General features: G+C 42.3%; 1 long non-coding RNA gene across 3 annotated transcripts in view; it reads left to right on the top strand.

Moving 5' to 3' along the window:
• The first annotated feature begins 570 nt into the window (after positions 1-570).
• LOC310659779 overlaps positions 571-16,302 on the top strand; it is a 29,869-nt gene continuing 14,137 nt past the window's right edge. Inside the window, exons 1-5 of one of the 3 annotated variants that reach the window (XR_014502997.1) lie at positions 571-712; positions 2,633-2,674; positions 7,195-7,275; positions 7,858-8,097; positions 13,453-14,037. This is a non-coding gene — a long non-coding RNA (uncharacterized lncRNA). Of the gene's footprint in view, positions 713-2,209; positions 2,233-2,632; positions 2,675-7,194; positions 7,276-7,857; positions 8,098-13,452; positions 14,038-16,302 lie in introns of those variants that run through there. The other 2 variants (XR_014502995.1, XR_014502996.1) reach the window with 2 other exon arrangements.

The following is a 16,302-nucleotide window of genomic DNA, read 5'->3' as shown; positions in this document are numbered from 1 at the left end:
CCTTCACACAATGGCTAGTTGAGCAAATAGCTTTTAAAGGGTAAATGGCAGTTTTGGGGGAGCAACTCAGAACAGGAACCTAGCATGGAAGTAACACAGCTTCCATGCGCCCCATGTCACAAATGGTCATGGATGATGGGAGAAGTTAGACAACTTCTCTGTTGGCATTATATCATTGTTGACACATATAATGTGCTAGGCATTCTTTGTTCAATCTGCAAGTCACACCATTGACTCTCCTGATGTATTGTAATTCAGTAGTTTTGTAATTGGAAAAATCTGAGGGCTCCCTTGGACAAAAAAACAAGGACACCAGCCAGGAATACCAGAGCAAAACAGCAGCCAGTAGGCTTGGTCTTTATGGAAGACTGTTGTGACAGGACTCCCACCTGCCACAAGATGGAACAAGATGGAAGCCCTGAACAAAAGAAGACCCCTACTTTTATCAGCTACTAATCCCCCATGCTACACCCCTAAGACTACATCATAACTACATCATGACTACATCATTGACACATCACAAAGAGGAGGGGTTCAGGGTGGAGTTGTGGTGGTAACCCGAGTGTCTTGTCACCTGTCCGATTCCTCCTTTCCCCCTCCCCATGATTACATTCCTGAGGACAAAGAGGAGTTCACTGTTTCCTGCCCCCAGAGGGAAGGGCTGGTCACTGTTCTTTGTTTCAGTCCGTACTGAATCCACTTCTATATGCAGGTCCTTTGTGAGTGTAATGATCTTCTGTCTAGTACCATCAAGGTTGGCATGCCAACTGGGTAGGGCTTGCTGCGAATGTGTTGGTACCCTTTGGGATTATGGCTGCCTTGTGTCAAGTCTCCCCCCTTTGATAGTCCTTCCTTCATGGTCTAAAATAAAAGTTGAACGGTACAGATCCGATGTACTGCTGATTTTCTATGAATTTATAACAGAAGCGTCGCGTATGTCGTGTGTGTGTGTTGTGTTTGTACAAACTGAATGATTGCAGGAGGCGGGGTGTTCCTGCAACAGTTTCAAGTTGCATTCCTGTTGTTGCTTCTTCCCAATGAATTTTACGGGGAAAGATTCTGTTTTGGAAATGGCTGTTAGAACACCTCTAAATACTGACAATTTTGGTACTCATGCCGAAATTCAGAAGTGTGAATTCATAAATGAAATACGCCAATGTTCTCCTTCATCTGGAAGCTTATCTTCTTGATATTTACACAATGTCTGTAGGCTTGGAAATTTTTAAAACCACATCCATCTTTCTGCAACCACATCCATTTAGATAAGATCGGGTATGACCATTGTTTTAAATTCTACTTATAGAGTACATGGATGAATTTTTGGCAATTTCTAATTTCCTCCTGCAGTCAGTGTCCCCTGAAAATCTACACCGGAGGGTTAAAAGACTCCCTGGGTCAGACTTAATTGCACTGGAAAAGAATGGCTACTCTTTCCCAGGTCCTCCTTATTGGTTTCCTGTATGTTATTATTTTTCTCTCGGTTGAAATCAACCCCTTCTCCCATCCGGCTATGTTCAAAAAGCAGTTATTTTCTTTATGACTCACTTGGATCATCCATATTCTGAACCACTTGTTGCATATGATGGAAACTTAACAAGGTGATTTTATATGAGCGGGCCTTCCAATTGTTGCATCGCTTGAAATTTAAGGCCAAAGGGTGCGTACAGACTTAAAAGCAAGCAATACCAATGGCAATCCTGTCTAGGGTTGCCATATTGTGAAGAGCAAAAAAGAGGACACATTTGCCGACTTTTACTTTTAACTGTGAATCGCTACGGTGGCTCTACCCATGAAAAAGAGGACGTGTCCTGGAAAAAGAGGACATATGGCAGCCCTACTAAAGTAATATAGCATCAGGTTGACTTTATCATAGAAGGAACTATTACACGTCAACCCAGGCTCCAAGCGGTGTGCAATTATACAACCTGTGGAGAGGTTCAAAACAGGTTTCCTCTCTCTCATGGCTACAATGTTGGATCAAATATTGCCGGGCCCCATGGTGTTCTGACTCTGCTTCCCTGCAGCTTATAAACTGCTTGCAAAAACATAGCTATTTCTCTCTCGCTTGCATCAGCCCACCGCAATTTTGAAACTCCTCCCTCCCAACTCTGCATTGTCTCTGGCTAACTACCCAGAGCCCAGGGCAGAGCTCCACCCCTCTGTGTCCGGCAGAGAAACTTTGCCAGACCATCACTGTGTCTTTTGAGCTCTTTTACTGGTGCGTCTCTTCAGGTAATTACTTCACCAGGAAGCAAGCCTGGCTTTTAAAAAAAACACGGCTTATATTTTAACACGCTAAATTCAATGCCTGGCACCCCACAATTAGAAGGCAGGTCCAGGCACCCCACAATCTTTTAGCAGAACTATAGGCAGAAGCAGAAAGTGATTCACTTAAGTTTCTATCTCTTCCTGGTGTGTGTAAGTTTGCAACAGTCAATAGCTTTTCCCAGATACAACCATATGCCGTAAATGGCTCAACAACGCCGGTTGTTTTTGCAGGCTGGCCTCTGCTTGTTATGCTGGCATACAAGATAATGTATTTGTTCAGTAGGTCCAGTCATCGTGCTAAATAAAATCGTTCACTTTGGTTAGCAAATATTGACTCAAGCTGTTACGCTTTTATGTATTTCAGAGACTCACAATGTTTGAGAGCTCAGCAAGCAAACAAGAACAGGTACAGGAAGTTATTGTGATGTTTTGGACCAATGTTTGCTTTTCTGCTGCTGATGTATGTTCTCCATTGTGTGGGGCTTGTTACTAATGACCTTGTTATATACTACGCTGCAGTTGATAAGGCCAAAGGCTTCAGCAGAATACATTTTACATTCCCACTTGAAGAGTTTATGTTTATTGTCTTTTGAAGGGCGCTGTGCCCACAGGCTTCTCCTTCCCTATAACATACTTTCTTGAAATAAAATCCTTCAAAGGATGGACTCCCTTCTTGGATGAGAAGTAAAGGGGCAATTTTCTGTCTCAGCACAAGGAGCAAGTACCCATCTATCATTGTATGAGAAGATCATCAAATGGTGAATGGCAGGAACAGTGAATTACTACTATTTCTGATAATTTTTAGTTGCATTCGAAGGTTGGGATGACGTATTCCACACTGGGGGGGGGGGATCAGTGTGGAAAGAAGGTATTCTGGGTGAAAATTCAGAGGGGGAACTTGGGCTGTGCCAGGCATTTGGGCATCTGAATTGGGTTTCCTTATGCCAGAAAGCATTGTAAGCACATTCAATCAAACATGTATAGTCCTTTAGACTTCTTCACTCAACACTGGAAGGTCAGGAGCACAGGTAGCCTCCATCACTCCAAACATACAAATCAAGAATGCCTGGAGAGGGTTGTACTTTTAAGGGAGCATGCACAGAGAACGGTTACCTGTCTTTAGAAACCAGAATTCCCATAGTATTATTATTATCTACTGAATTCATATTCTGCCCTTACTCCCAAAGAAGCCCAGGGAAGTAACATTCATGCTTCCCTTGTGTATCTGTGAAACTATGCACTCAAAATCCAATAATGTTTATTAGACCATTCCTGAATAATCACATGCACTTTTGTCTTATGACTAGAGGAGTTATAAAGCTAAGTTGCTCAGTTTGCTATCATGAGCATTGCAGCGCATAATTGTTGAGAGTCGTGGTATTTGTCCTTCTGTTCAAATCTATTCCGTAATACAGGGGACTTGCTTCAGACCCTTACGTATTTCCTTTCCTTTTGAGGCTCTTCAAAATAGTCGGAAGCACGCTGCGCTGTAGGGCTGTAACAGGAAGCTGCTTATTTAGAAAAGGCATAATAGGGAGCGTTTGTTGAAACAAAATGAAATAATTCTGTGACTCTCTAAAAACAACAGCAGTCAGCATGCCAGAAAGAGCATGGATTGGAGGAACTGCTCTTGGAGAACAGCCACAAGTATATATATATTTATTTGAATGTCGTAGATAACCCATAGACATATATGTTAGACTTATCTGTGGAAATGAGCTTGTACTCAAGAGTTTTATGAATGCTGCGGAAATGTTGTGCATGTGCTTTGCATTCAGTCATATTTCAAATATGGAAGAAACGCCACTTCTGCAGCGGATGGGCTTTTCTGGGAACTGGGAAGGTGGGCTGTTTTGGATGAGGTAGCACTTCCCCAACAGAACAGGTACCGTATTTTTTGCTCTATGAGACTTACTTTTTCCCTCCTAAAAAGTAAGGGGAAATGTGTGTGCGTCTTATGGAGCGAATGCGGGCTGCGCAGCTATCCTGCTGTTCTGGCTTCTGGGATTCAGAATATTTTTTTTCTTGTTTTCCTCCTCCAAAAACTTGTGGTCTGGTGCATCTTATAGAGCGAAAAATACGGTACATACTAATTGACTCACAGTTTACACTAGAGCCCCAGGGGGCTTTGCTGTCAACAACTGCCTATTTCTAGCTACAGCTCTTCCTAGGCTTGGATAGCCTGCTATCAGTAACCCATGGTCGCTTTTGATTTTTGTAATGTGCTCCGTGTGGGACTACCCTCGATAACGGCCTAGAAGCAGCAGCTAGCATAAAATGGGGCTACCAGCAGCAGAATGGCATTGTGTAGTACTTACCTTGAATATTCTTGACAGGCTTTCTGGGCACTACCAGACTTAATTCAAGATGTTTCTTAGCAATGGCTTAAAAAGGTAAAGGTAAAGAACCCCTGACAGTTAAGTCCAGTCGCAGATGACTCTGGGATTGCTGCGCTCATCTTGCTTTACAGGTCGAGGGAGCTGGCGTTTGTCCGCAGACAGTTTTTCTGGGTTGTGGCCAGCATGACTAAGCCACTTCTGGCACAACAGAAACCAGAGCAGTGCACAGAAACGCCATTTACCTTCCTGCTGGAGTGGTACCTATTTATCTACTTGCACTTTTTTTTGCATGTTTTCGAACTGCTAGGTTGGCAGGAACAGGGAAGCTCACCCCGTCACGGGGATTTGAACTGCCAACCTTCCGATTGGCAAGCCCAAGAGGCTCAGTGGTTTAGACCACAGCGCTACCTGTGTCCCTGCTAGCAATGGCTTATAAAGCCCTAAATAGCCCAGGGCCCAGATATTTTCAGGATTTCCTCCTGTAATACCAGCGGGTTCCTTAAAATTGGTGGGAGGCAGGCTGTCCTCGTGGTCCCCACTAGGAATTGGTTGAGGGGGCACAGAATCATTGCCCCTTGGAGGTGCATGTGTCTCCTACATTCTTTGGTATCAAAAATGAAACCATTTTTCTTTACCCAGGCTCTTGTGCCTTGGCAAATAGGAGGTATACTCCTCACCAACAATGTCTGTACTTCTGTCTTAATGATTTACTGCCAAGTTTTTTTAAGCGCACATGTGCCTTTAGCTTCTGTGTACTTTATATTGTTCTTCTGTTTATTGTCCACATTCCCTAGGATCTTTCTGATGGAGTATAGTTTATTTATATATTAATAAATATAATCAGAGTGCCCAAGCTATGGTGAAAGAAGGGTTACAGATTAGGACGGGAAACTCACCACTGAATTAGGGTGGGCTAGGTTGGGTAAGAGGGGACGCAGGTGGCGCTGTGCTCTAAACCACAGAGCCTAGAGCTTGCCAATCAGAAGGTCAGCGGTTTGAATCCCTGCGACGGGGTGAGCTCCCGTTGTTCGATCCCTGCTCCTGCCCACCTAGCAGTTCGAAAGCACTTCAAGTGCAAGTAGATAAATAGGTACCGCACTGGCGGGAAGGTAAATGGCATTTCCATGCGCTGCTCTGGTTTGCCAAAAGCAGCTTAGTTATGCTTGCCATGTGACCCGGAAGCTGTCTGTGGACAAACGCCGGCTCCCTCGGTCTATAGAGCGGGATGAGCGCTGCAACCCCAGAGTTGTTCGTGACTGGACTTAACTGTCAGGGGTCCTTTACCTTTACCTTTATGAAAACATATGGCTTTCTCCAAAGAATCTTGGGAACTGCAGTTTGTTAAGGGTGCTGAGAATTGTAGCTCTGTGTGGGCTAAACTACAGTTTCCTGGAGTCTCTGGGACAAGCCATGTGCTTTATATGTATTGTGTGGACGTGATCCGTAAGTGACTGCTTTTCTTCTTCAAATTATGGTATTTTGTTTTCCTTTCCGTCCTTCCATAAAGCTTGCACTCTTTAAAATTCAGGATATCCTCCACAGACTTCATACAATGATTCATAGGTATTGCTTTAAGAATCAATGTACTATCAAAGACACTTTTTGTTTTGTGCCATTGTTTGCTATACATGAGCATATTAGCTTCCCGGCCAGCAATAACAGCCAGAATGTGCTACATTTTATGAACTCGGCACTGTTCCTGCTGGATCATTTAGCTGCTTGAGAATACTAAATCCTTGACTTTCCCCTGGCTTTCATCTCTTATGGAGAATAACTACATTCTTCTGCAGCCCAGAAAGCTTCTGGCATTGAGGCAGTGTTTTCAAATTATGTTCTAGGCAACTTTTAGAAGCTTATTAAAGGTTCCTTAAAGAGAAGATCAACAGCCGAGAACAAGCCTTTTTGAATGTCTGTCACTGGTCTTTCCTTCCAAATGTTGGATGAGTTCTAGATCCCACTTTCAGCTAACACAAGACAGCAGTGAGCTCCAAGAGGCAGATGTGTCAGGGTGGAAAGTTTTCCCTCCGGGCAGAAAACTTGGAAAACCACTTCATTAAGGAGGAACGAAGAATCGAATAGAGGCCAATATATACACACTTTTAGAAGAACGAACTATGCTGCTGATGAAATAAATGCAAAGTTTTGTTATGCAATCCTCCAAAAAAGATTTCCTGGAAAAAAATTAATAGAAAATGGCAGCCCACAATACTTCAATGAAAAACCAAATAAACATAACAATCCCTACAGTTTTCAGCACTTCCATTATAAGTCACTAAGACTTTCCCCAGTTTTCTTTGTTGTTTCTTTCCTATTGCGACTTGGAGCCAAAACATTTTTGGCTTTCAGGCTGAAGTCCAGGACTGTGCCAGTCAGCAGGATATGAGGCAGATAAGATTTGTTGAAATGCTTTTGAACTAGTCAGATTCTCTGGATGGGAAATGGAAGCGAAATTATTTACATTTGGCACGAGAAGAATAAGCTCCGTTTTTAAATTCAAAGGAAATCAGATGGGTCAGATGGTGTTGCAAGCCTGTTAAAATCCACCAAGTGCCTGATAAGAACCACTTTGCTGTAATTTGTTTGACAGCCACTCTGCAACTTACAAAGATGTGAGGCCCTTGGCCTGGAGGAGGAGTATATCAACAGGGTAACACTGCACAATAGAGCTGTAAGTACTTTTCGGAGGGTACTGAAATAAATTATGGATGAAGAAATATGCCCCATCCTTTTACAAAGCGTAGAATGGAGTGGGCATTCATATTATATTTTCGGTTATAAGTTATGATCCCTAATAGCCAACTTGGTCACCCTTTACCTTCCAGCAGGGTGGCAAAAAAGAGCTATGCAATAATTTTAATTATTGATTATTATATATACACCACTTAATCCCTAGAGGGTGACTAAGTGGTTTACAATATATATATATATTAAAACTCTCAATTGCACAACATTATTAAAATGCATACTAATTAAAAATGCACTGTAATTACAAAATGATATAAAACAACCCCATTTAAACTTTAAATTACAAGTGTTCATAATTGAACTATAACATAACAGAATCACATTAAAAGAGAAGAGCAATTAAAACAGGAGGCTCAGGTCAAGAGGATCTCTGCGTCAAGGGGTCTCTTGTTGGTCTTCTGCTTGTTGTACCAAAGGGTTGCAGAAATATGATTGTCTCCAGCGGTTGCAGAAGTGAGAGTCACCTTGCCCAAGCCAATCTTCCCCCACTCTTCTCGCTCTGCAGGACACACCCTCAGAAGCCTTTCCAGAGGGTCGTGTTGGTCCTCCATCCTGAACAATGCAGTGGGCTGCAGTGCAAGGAAGGAACCCCCTGAAATAGGACAGAAGGATCTTCTGGAAGGGCAGCAACGCTTCAGAGAGACTTTTGTGGGGGATACAGAAGGAAGCAAGAGGGTGACCAGGAAGGGAAAGGTTGGTTTTGCAAGCTGCCTTCTGCTTGCACATTCACTGGATGCAATCCCAGGTATGCAAAAAGTTTTTGTTTTTTGTTTTAAATGAGAAAAGGCCCGATAAGGGCTGAGAAGGGTCATTGCACTCCAGGAGGTAAAGATTGTTGGAGGCAGCTGGGCAGTAATTTTGGCTTGATCAACCTCTTTAACAACTAGAGGTGGAGGAGGGTTTTGTTTGGTCCATATTTTTTAAGAGAACTGACCTTAATTTTCACCTCCTTCAATACATGCATTGAAAAATGTGTATTTTGGGATAAAGTACATTAAGAAAATACAAATATGTACAATATATATACTGTATAATATATATACAGTGATAAAATATGAAATTAAGTGTGGATAAAACATCTGTTTGGATACAAATTTTCATATGGATACACACACAGAGCAAGCGAGAGATTAATGGAGAAACAGGATGGAACAGTTTTATAATATGGTTTGGAAAGAGCATGCTCTGTCCTTCCATACAGTCATCTTATTGTATCCTGGCAGTGTAATTAGGGTTAATGGAAGTATGGAACCCTTGATCATATCCCCTCCAGTTCAAGATGATATAAGCCTTTAAGGTCTCTGACACTCTGAAGTAAGGAAATCTTTTGGGAAGGAATTTACTTTTAATTGGAATAGGTGGGACAATGCTTCATCTGGTGCTAATTTAATCACCCCTCTCTGGCCTTTTGAAAGCTACAGTGGGCCAAAACTCTGGCAGCTTCAAATAACTGAAAATCAAGTATGAAATGATCGTCATTTGAAGAACCTCTCTACCCCGAGGAATACATCCTCTGACCTGTATTCCCACCTCCTTCTCCCACCGTACGAATGTACTATCTAGGTTTTAGAGTCATGTTATAAGTGCTACTTTTCAGAGTTAGCTATGCAGGAACCAACTATCTAGCCTCAAAACTCAACCATCTCATGTAACTACATTATGTAGGAAAGATTTACCGAAAGTGTGTCTCTTGCTGCGAATCCCCATGGGCTCCCAATTTGCAAATATATATTTAAGATAAACTCCAGCTCCTGACATTACCTCCCATTCAACTTTCCATCACACTCTTGCATAACTAAGATGCAGATCCTAGGATTAGGCCATGTAGCAAGAGCAGGCTTGACTATTAAGCACTGGGGATGACAGGGATAAGTTTTTCTACCCTACCTCTGTGTTCCTTTAATATGTGTGTGACTGCTATTCATTCCTGTTCAACCATAAGGTGGGGCTTGAGGGGATAAAATATTCCATGATAAGGTGAATACAGGTAGTCAGAGAATATGTATGAACATCATGATGCCAAGAAGCCAATACTACAAAGCCAGTCCAGAGGGAGGACAATGCTTTGTGACCTAATTCTGATGGATAAACACCATTAGCAGTATAGCAATTTGACTACATTATGAGGTCACAAAAGCCATTCAGAGTGAGAGCAGAAAGCATTTCCCTCATTCTGAGTTGCCTCCTTTTCTGAGGAATCATCAGAAGAAGAACATATGTCCTTATGCAGTGGATCTCCTGCTTCAGCTGTCTACCTTCTTGGCACAGAGAGATCCACTTTCCATGAACCATTCACCAACCATCAACCAATATTCTGCATATACACTGACTACATGTTTCTGTTTGTAATAATGATGGAGGTTTTGCTACCACTCAACATTTGGCTCACTTCCCTAACAATGAATACTATTCAATGTATTAAACTGTGGTGTTGCTACCTTAGTAGGAGAAAATCTCCTAATTACTTTCTGTGCATCGATAGAGAAATGCCAAGGCAATGCACAAAGGCCTGAATTTCATGATAACCATGCAGTAGTTTATCCATATCATCCAACATTTCTCCAATGAAAATAGGGATGTCCCATTCCATAATGATAATTTTACTATTTATACCCCACACATCTTACTAGGTTGCCCCAGCCACTATGGGCAGCTTCCAACATATATAAAAACATAACAAAACATTAAACACTTTAAAAAAATCTCTATACAGGATTGCCTTCAAATGGCTTGGGGGTCTGATAACTCCATACCCTCCAACATTTCTTCCATGAAAATAGGGACCTCCTAAGGAAAAGTGGGACATTCAGGGATCAGATCACAAACCAAGAAAGCTTCTCTAAATCAGGGACGTTCCTAGAAAATAGGGACACTTGGAGGGTCTGGTTTATCTCTCAAAGATTCTGAGCCCTGCTTGGATATATGAATAATAAGACTGGAAGCAAAACTCTGTTGACCTCTGCTAATAGATGTGTGCTGATTGGTTTACATGAATGAATAAAAGTGGAAAGGAAATCTCCTAGGTCATATCTCCACTTAGGAGGTCATATCTCCACTTTCTTTCCATTGCGAAGAGCTGCTTTTTTGGTATTTTTCTGTTGTTATTATTTTAATTCAACATTATGTGCAACATAGGTAACCACAGAAAGTTATTTCAGTTACAAACCTGTACGAAGCAGAGTATAGTACTGATGAGCCACGGAGGAGTGATTTGCGTCAAAACTACAGTAGGGGATGAAAGGGTTAAACTCTCCCTCTGCACCTGCTGCAGTCCTGATAACTATCAGAACCCTCCCTGCTCCCTGCATCTCTTATTTGTGTTAAAAAGAAATACTGCATGTTAATGCAAAGACACATTTAACATCACATCTAGGTTGGCCTTTGGCCATGAAACTCACTGGGTGGCTTTTGGAAAAATTCTATCTCTTAGCGTCAGCCTGCCTTCTGTAATACGGGAGAAATAACAGGAGCTTATCTTGCAGGGTTGATGACTGAATGAGAAAATTTATGAGGAGCTCAGCCATGGGATCCATGTCAAGCAAGTGTTATAGTAAATTATTTTTTTGAAAAATGTTGTGCTAAGGGCTTTCCATGTTCAGTCAAGCTCAGAAATGCCTGGAAATTGCAGCTGTTAATTGCCATGTCCTCAACAGACATGTAATTTAGGCAATACAAATATGGTATCCTATCCTGTCCTGTGGTTTCTTCCAGCTTTGCTGCTATCTCAGAGCTGGATGGTTGTCACTGGCAGAGTGGTGGAAATAGACACATACACGGAGGCTATTGTCAGCTTCAAAAATAAATCTGGATTACAGAGGTTTTCTGAAATAAGTTGCATTCCCACTACTATGTTTTTAACATTCCTATACCACCTACAAATTCAAAATTCACCCCCCTGCAGTTTGCTATATTCTTGTTATACTTTAACTGACCCAGATATTTGTTAACAGGATTCAACACTCAAAAAAATCTGCACAAACCACCATACTGGTCCTTATTCTGAATAGATGCCATGCTCCCTGGAGATACATGAGATTCCAGGAAATGAAACTTTTCAATGCTAACATCCCCACTCTTCTTAGTAGAAAGAGCACCATTGCCATTCTCCCATTTTCTACAAGTCAAGCAAGTGGCAGCAAGGGTATTGTATTGCAAGGACCAGTTTATGCCCTCCAGCAGCATGATGCAATTCAAATTATGCCATCCAGCAATATGATTTAATTAATTTAGTTTATTAAATTTATTCAACACTTCCCACAAGCAAAGGAAGACCTGAAGCAACTTACAAAAAGAGAATTAAAATACTATTGGCACATTCCTAACCACATCTGCTCGGAAATAAGTCTTATGGGTTCCATTAGAGTTTACTCCCATGTAAGTGAGGCTAGGATTGTGGCCTATAATACAATCTAAGGCAGTGTAACCAGAAAAACAATGAAAATATACTAAAAGTACTCTTATACACAATAGCTTTAAACCAAGATGTCCACCCCTGTCCTCAAACACCAAAAAGTAGCCACTGATTGCCAGAGCATTATCAATGCCCATATACCTGGAGAAAGAAATACAGTTTTGCCTGATGCTAAAAAGATGGTGGTGGCACCTGGCAAGCTTTCTTGAAGAACATTCCCCAGAAAAGGCCTGCTGTCTTGTTGCCATTATCCAAACATCTCTCAGAGAGTAGAAGAAGAGGAGGAGGAGGAGGAGGAGGAGGAGGAGGAGGAGGAGTTTGGACTTGATATCCCACCTTTCACTCCCCTTCAGAAGTCTCAAAGCGGCTAACAATCTCCTTTCCCTTCCTCCCCCACAACAAACACTCTGTGAGGTGAGCGAGGTTGAGCGACTTCAGAGAAGTGTGACTAGCCCAAGGTCACCCAGCAGCTGCATGTGGAGGAGCGGGGAAGCGAACCCGGTTCACCAGATTACGAGTCCACCGCTCTTAACCACTACACCATGCTATCAGGGTGTGGGGAAATTCATGTGGGAAAAGGTGGTCCTTGTAGAAATGGGAGGTTTGAGCTATGCAGGCTCAAAACCAGCCCTTTGAGCTTAGCTCAATTCAGTATCCGGTTATTCAGTGTCAATGATATTATCAAACTTTCTAAATTAGGATTGGCTAATGTGTGAGGCTCCAGATGTTCCCTGGTTCCAACTGCCATCATTCCTGATCACTGACCATGCTGGCTGATGGGAATTGTAGTCCAGTGAGGGCCACACATCAGCCACCCCTTCTTGGGATCACTATGAATGAGGAAAGCCAGGTTCTAATCCCTGCTGTGTGACTTTGGCCCATTCACTGTCAATCTAGCCAATCTCACTCATAGGACTGGTATGAGGGTAAAATACAAGGTGGAACGTGTCAAATGTACCACATGCATATGTGTTTTGGGGGTTAATAACAAACGTTTAGCATACTTCTAATCCTAGTTTATTACACTCAGGGAAAAAGTCTTCTTTCCAGGGTATTGAAAATATGTTTCCCCATCTCAGGTTAATTTCAATGCTACTGTAATTTTAGAGCAGAGAATCTTATGAAACTGGATTCTTTTTATCTGTGTTTCCCATCTGGCTTGCTGCTACAAGCATTTAATCTAGTGTTTGCTGCCAATGTTTCCCAGAAAGGCTTATAATTGCTTGGAATTTGTATGAACAGTTCCAGTCTGGTGCACAATTAGGGATGCGCTATAAAATTTTCATTGCATGATTTAGTTGAAATGATAAGATGGATGGGGAATGATAATAGCCACAATTGTAGCATCTAAAATGATGACTAGAAATTAGTAAAACAGGGGATAGTTAATAGCTAATGATCTCTCTCCTCCCATCTTGTATCATAAACAAAACCCTATAATTTATTATTTGTTTAAAAAAACAATATTGTGACTCTCTCTTATCTGTGAAAGCTCCTGTTTTTATATGTTGAATGTTGGTACTGGTACTCAATAGGAGAAGGATCTTGGATCCACAGATGGAAAGCTGCTGTCTCATAAATATCTTGGGAAGTTGGAGAATCCATAAAAGTTTTGAGGCAGCAACATACAGGGTGGACAGAGTCCAGGCATGTGATAGCTGTTTTTTCTTTTCTCTTTCTTTTTACCAGAACCCTGGGATTCACCGAGTGGACCTGGTGCAAAATACATGCACAGAACTAAAGAATTCTAGTAACTACCATTGGATCTAGTCTACAGCTGCCCTGTGCAGCAAATGCCACAATATACTAATATACACTGCAACTGTCAGTCTCCTGACATGTGGTCTTGCTGCAACTATGTTTAGGATCCCCACCTGCCTCTCTTCTTCCATCTTGCCAGCGCTCCTAGTCCTGATATCAATGAATACAGACCCATACCCCAGCTTCAATTCAACTGATGACTCTAATCTGTTAGAGCATTTAAGGAATGGTTCTTCCAACTTAACCTAGACATAGTGCACTCCCATTGCTCAATAAATGGCCAGACTTTTATTGTACCACAACTTTGGGGCAGAGCATGTACTCTGCACATGGGTGTCCTCAATTTAAGTGCCAGACATCTTCACTTAAAATGGTGCCATGCAACAGATCACACTCAGTTAAAGCTGATTGCTCTGCCCAAATCAGACTTTTTTACAATAAGAAAATGTGATGGGAAAATGGATGTGTGTGGTGACAATTGCTAGACATGGCATTGTATAACCTCATTGAAAACAAATCAGAATGCTCAAACCATAATAATAACAACTAGTCATTATTGTTCGCCCACCTAAAATAGTCCCTTTCTTGATATTAAAAGTATATCCACAGTTTGTCTACTGGTCCATATCCCTTTCCCTCGTTTGAATACAATCATGTGCTGTGTAATGTGTAAGCTGGGAATCTGCCCTGTGCAGCTATAGTGGCATCTACAATTATAAAGCTTCCAACATGGATCTGTCTAGTGCAGGGGTCAGCAAACTTTTGCGGCAGGGGACCAGTCCACTGTCCCTCAGACCTTGTGGGAGACCGGACTATATTTTGGGAGGTGGGGGGGATGATGCAAGAGCACCACAAGCACCAGTGGCTGCTTACCTGTGTCTTGCGAGCGGTAGGGGCTGGCGGCGGCGGCGGAGGGATGATGAGCAGCACGCGAAAGGGCTTTGGAGAGGGGCTGCTTAAAATGGCGGCCGCTTGAGTGCTGCTGCTGGCACCAACAAAGCCCAGCCTCCTTCCTCCTCTAGGCAGGGCAGGGAGAAGCCAGGAGGAGCGAGGGAGGAGGTGCCACCGCCGTGGGAGGGAGTGGGAATGAACGTGCATGCTGGCGATCCACACGGTGATTCCCGAACTGTCCGCAGGCTGGATCCAGAAGGCAATTGGGCCTGATCTGTCCCACGGACCTTAGTTAGCCTACCTATGGTCTAGTAGATGGTGGAAAGTGCTGCAGCTGCAGTGTGTGAGTTCTTGGCTCCCTTGTTAGAGGCATGTAGACAACTTGCAAAAGAAATAAATAACCAAATGTAATGTGCAAATTGGTTCTGAATTACCTTCCCAGGAGAACAAACCTGATGACTGCAAATTAAACCCTTGCCAGGATCTTACCTAGGAGCCAGCAAGAAATGAATTCACTATTTACCCTGGCCTTTGATGCTTGAGATGTATATTTTTGGGACCGGCCTTATTTTTGCAATTGTGAACTGTTGAATATTGTATTTTAATTATTGTAACCTGCCTCATTTCCTGTAACTATGTGGGTGATACAATGAGTGTCTATATGCATATTCATGGTCAGCTCATTTATCAGAGCAGGATAGCATAAAGGCAAGGGACTACCTTATATATGCCTCATTAAGATGCACAACCTTACTGATTGAGTGCATTGGTGGGATGGTAAATTTGAGCTCTTGCTGGCTGAGCTGGCCAGAAGCTCTGTTTCAAAGATGCATAACCTGTTGGTATCCAGGTGTTGGACTACAACTCTCCATCCCTGACCATACTGTCTGGCCATACTGTCTGGGGTTTATGGAGTCTAACAACATTGGGGAGGGGGGACACAGGAACAGGTAGAACGTTCCTGCTCTACATGCTCATCAGCTTTTCTGCACAAACCCTATACATGTACAAACTATATGCATGTAGATTCCATGAAGAAGACACAGCAAACTTCTTTGTATTAAGTTGCTCAGTGCTGTCTACAACGAAGCTCAGAGAGGTGATTTTCCAGACCAATATCAAGATGCCAGGAATTGTATTTGGGACATTCTGCATGGATAGCATGTGCTCTACCACTGAGCATGTTACATACTTAGGCACCTATTCCACCATTAAGCTATGGATCTTCCCAAATGTGTGTTCTTTGAGGATGGGGTGATGGGTAGACCAAGAATGGGAAGCAAAAGTGGAAAGTTGTGACATTGTGGAGAGAAATGAAGTTATCACAGCACTTGACGCTGAGGTTAAGCATGCCACAAATAATCAACATTATGTTGTTCTTGCATTGTGTGTGGTAATGGAGATAAAATAAGGGAATCGCTGGGCATTTCTAAAGGACAGGTGTTGAGTATAGCAGTGATATTTCCATACTGCGCACTCTGGTACAGTGATCTGCATTGTCTGTGTTATATATAAGTATTCGAAGCACATGGGACTTTGTTAAAGGATACAGGGCACAAGGAACTATTATGCTGAGCAACGTTCCAAGTTCTGCCAGTATTTGAAGGGAGGTTTGCCTGTTTTCAAATGCTTGCATACTTTAAAGAAATAAATGACCTCCAAGCTCTTCAGAGAACAGTTGAAGGGTGTCAGTAGGTAACAAGCAGAAAAGAATGTTTTTATGTTGTGGCATTATGGGCCAGGGTCATCTTAGGTTGTGTCAACTGGAGCGTCACTTCCAAAACTCAGTACATAATGGGTCTCAACATTGAAAAGAACTCATCAGGGGCACAGTTTTCACTTCTGGGCACTGCAGTAACATTTTTTTAGAAGATACAAAAGAGGAGG

Source organism: Podarcis tiliguerta (genome assembly GCF_965153285.1).
Source record: "Podarcis tiliguerta genome assembly, chromosome: 11".
NCBI classification, from domain to species: domain Eukaryota; kingdom Metazoa; phylum Chordata; class Lepidosauria; order Squamata; family Lacertidae; genus Podarcis; species Podarcis tiliguerta.
The sequence above is the reverse complement of the archived record's forward strand: the minus strand, read 5'-3'. Positions and strand labels throughout refer to the sequence as shown.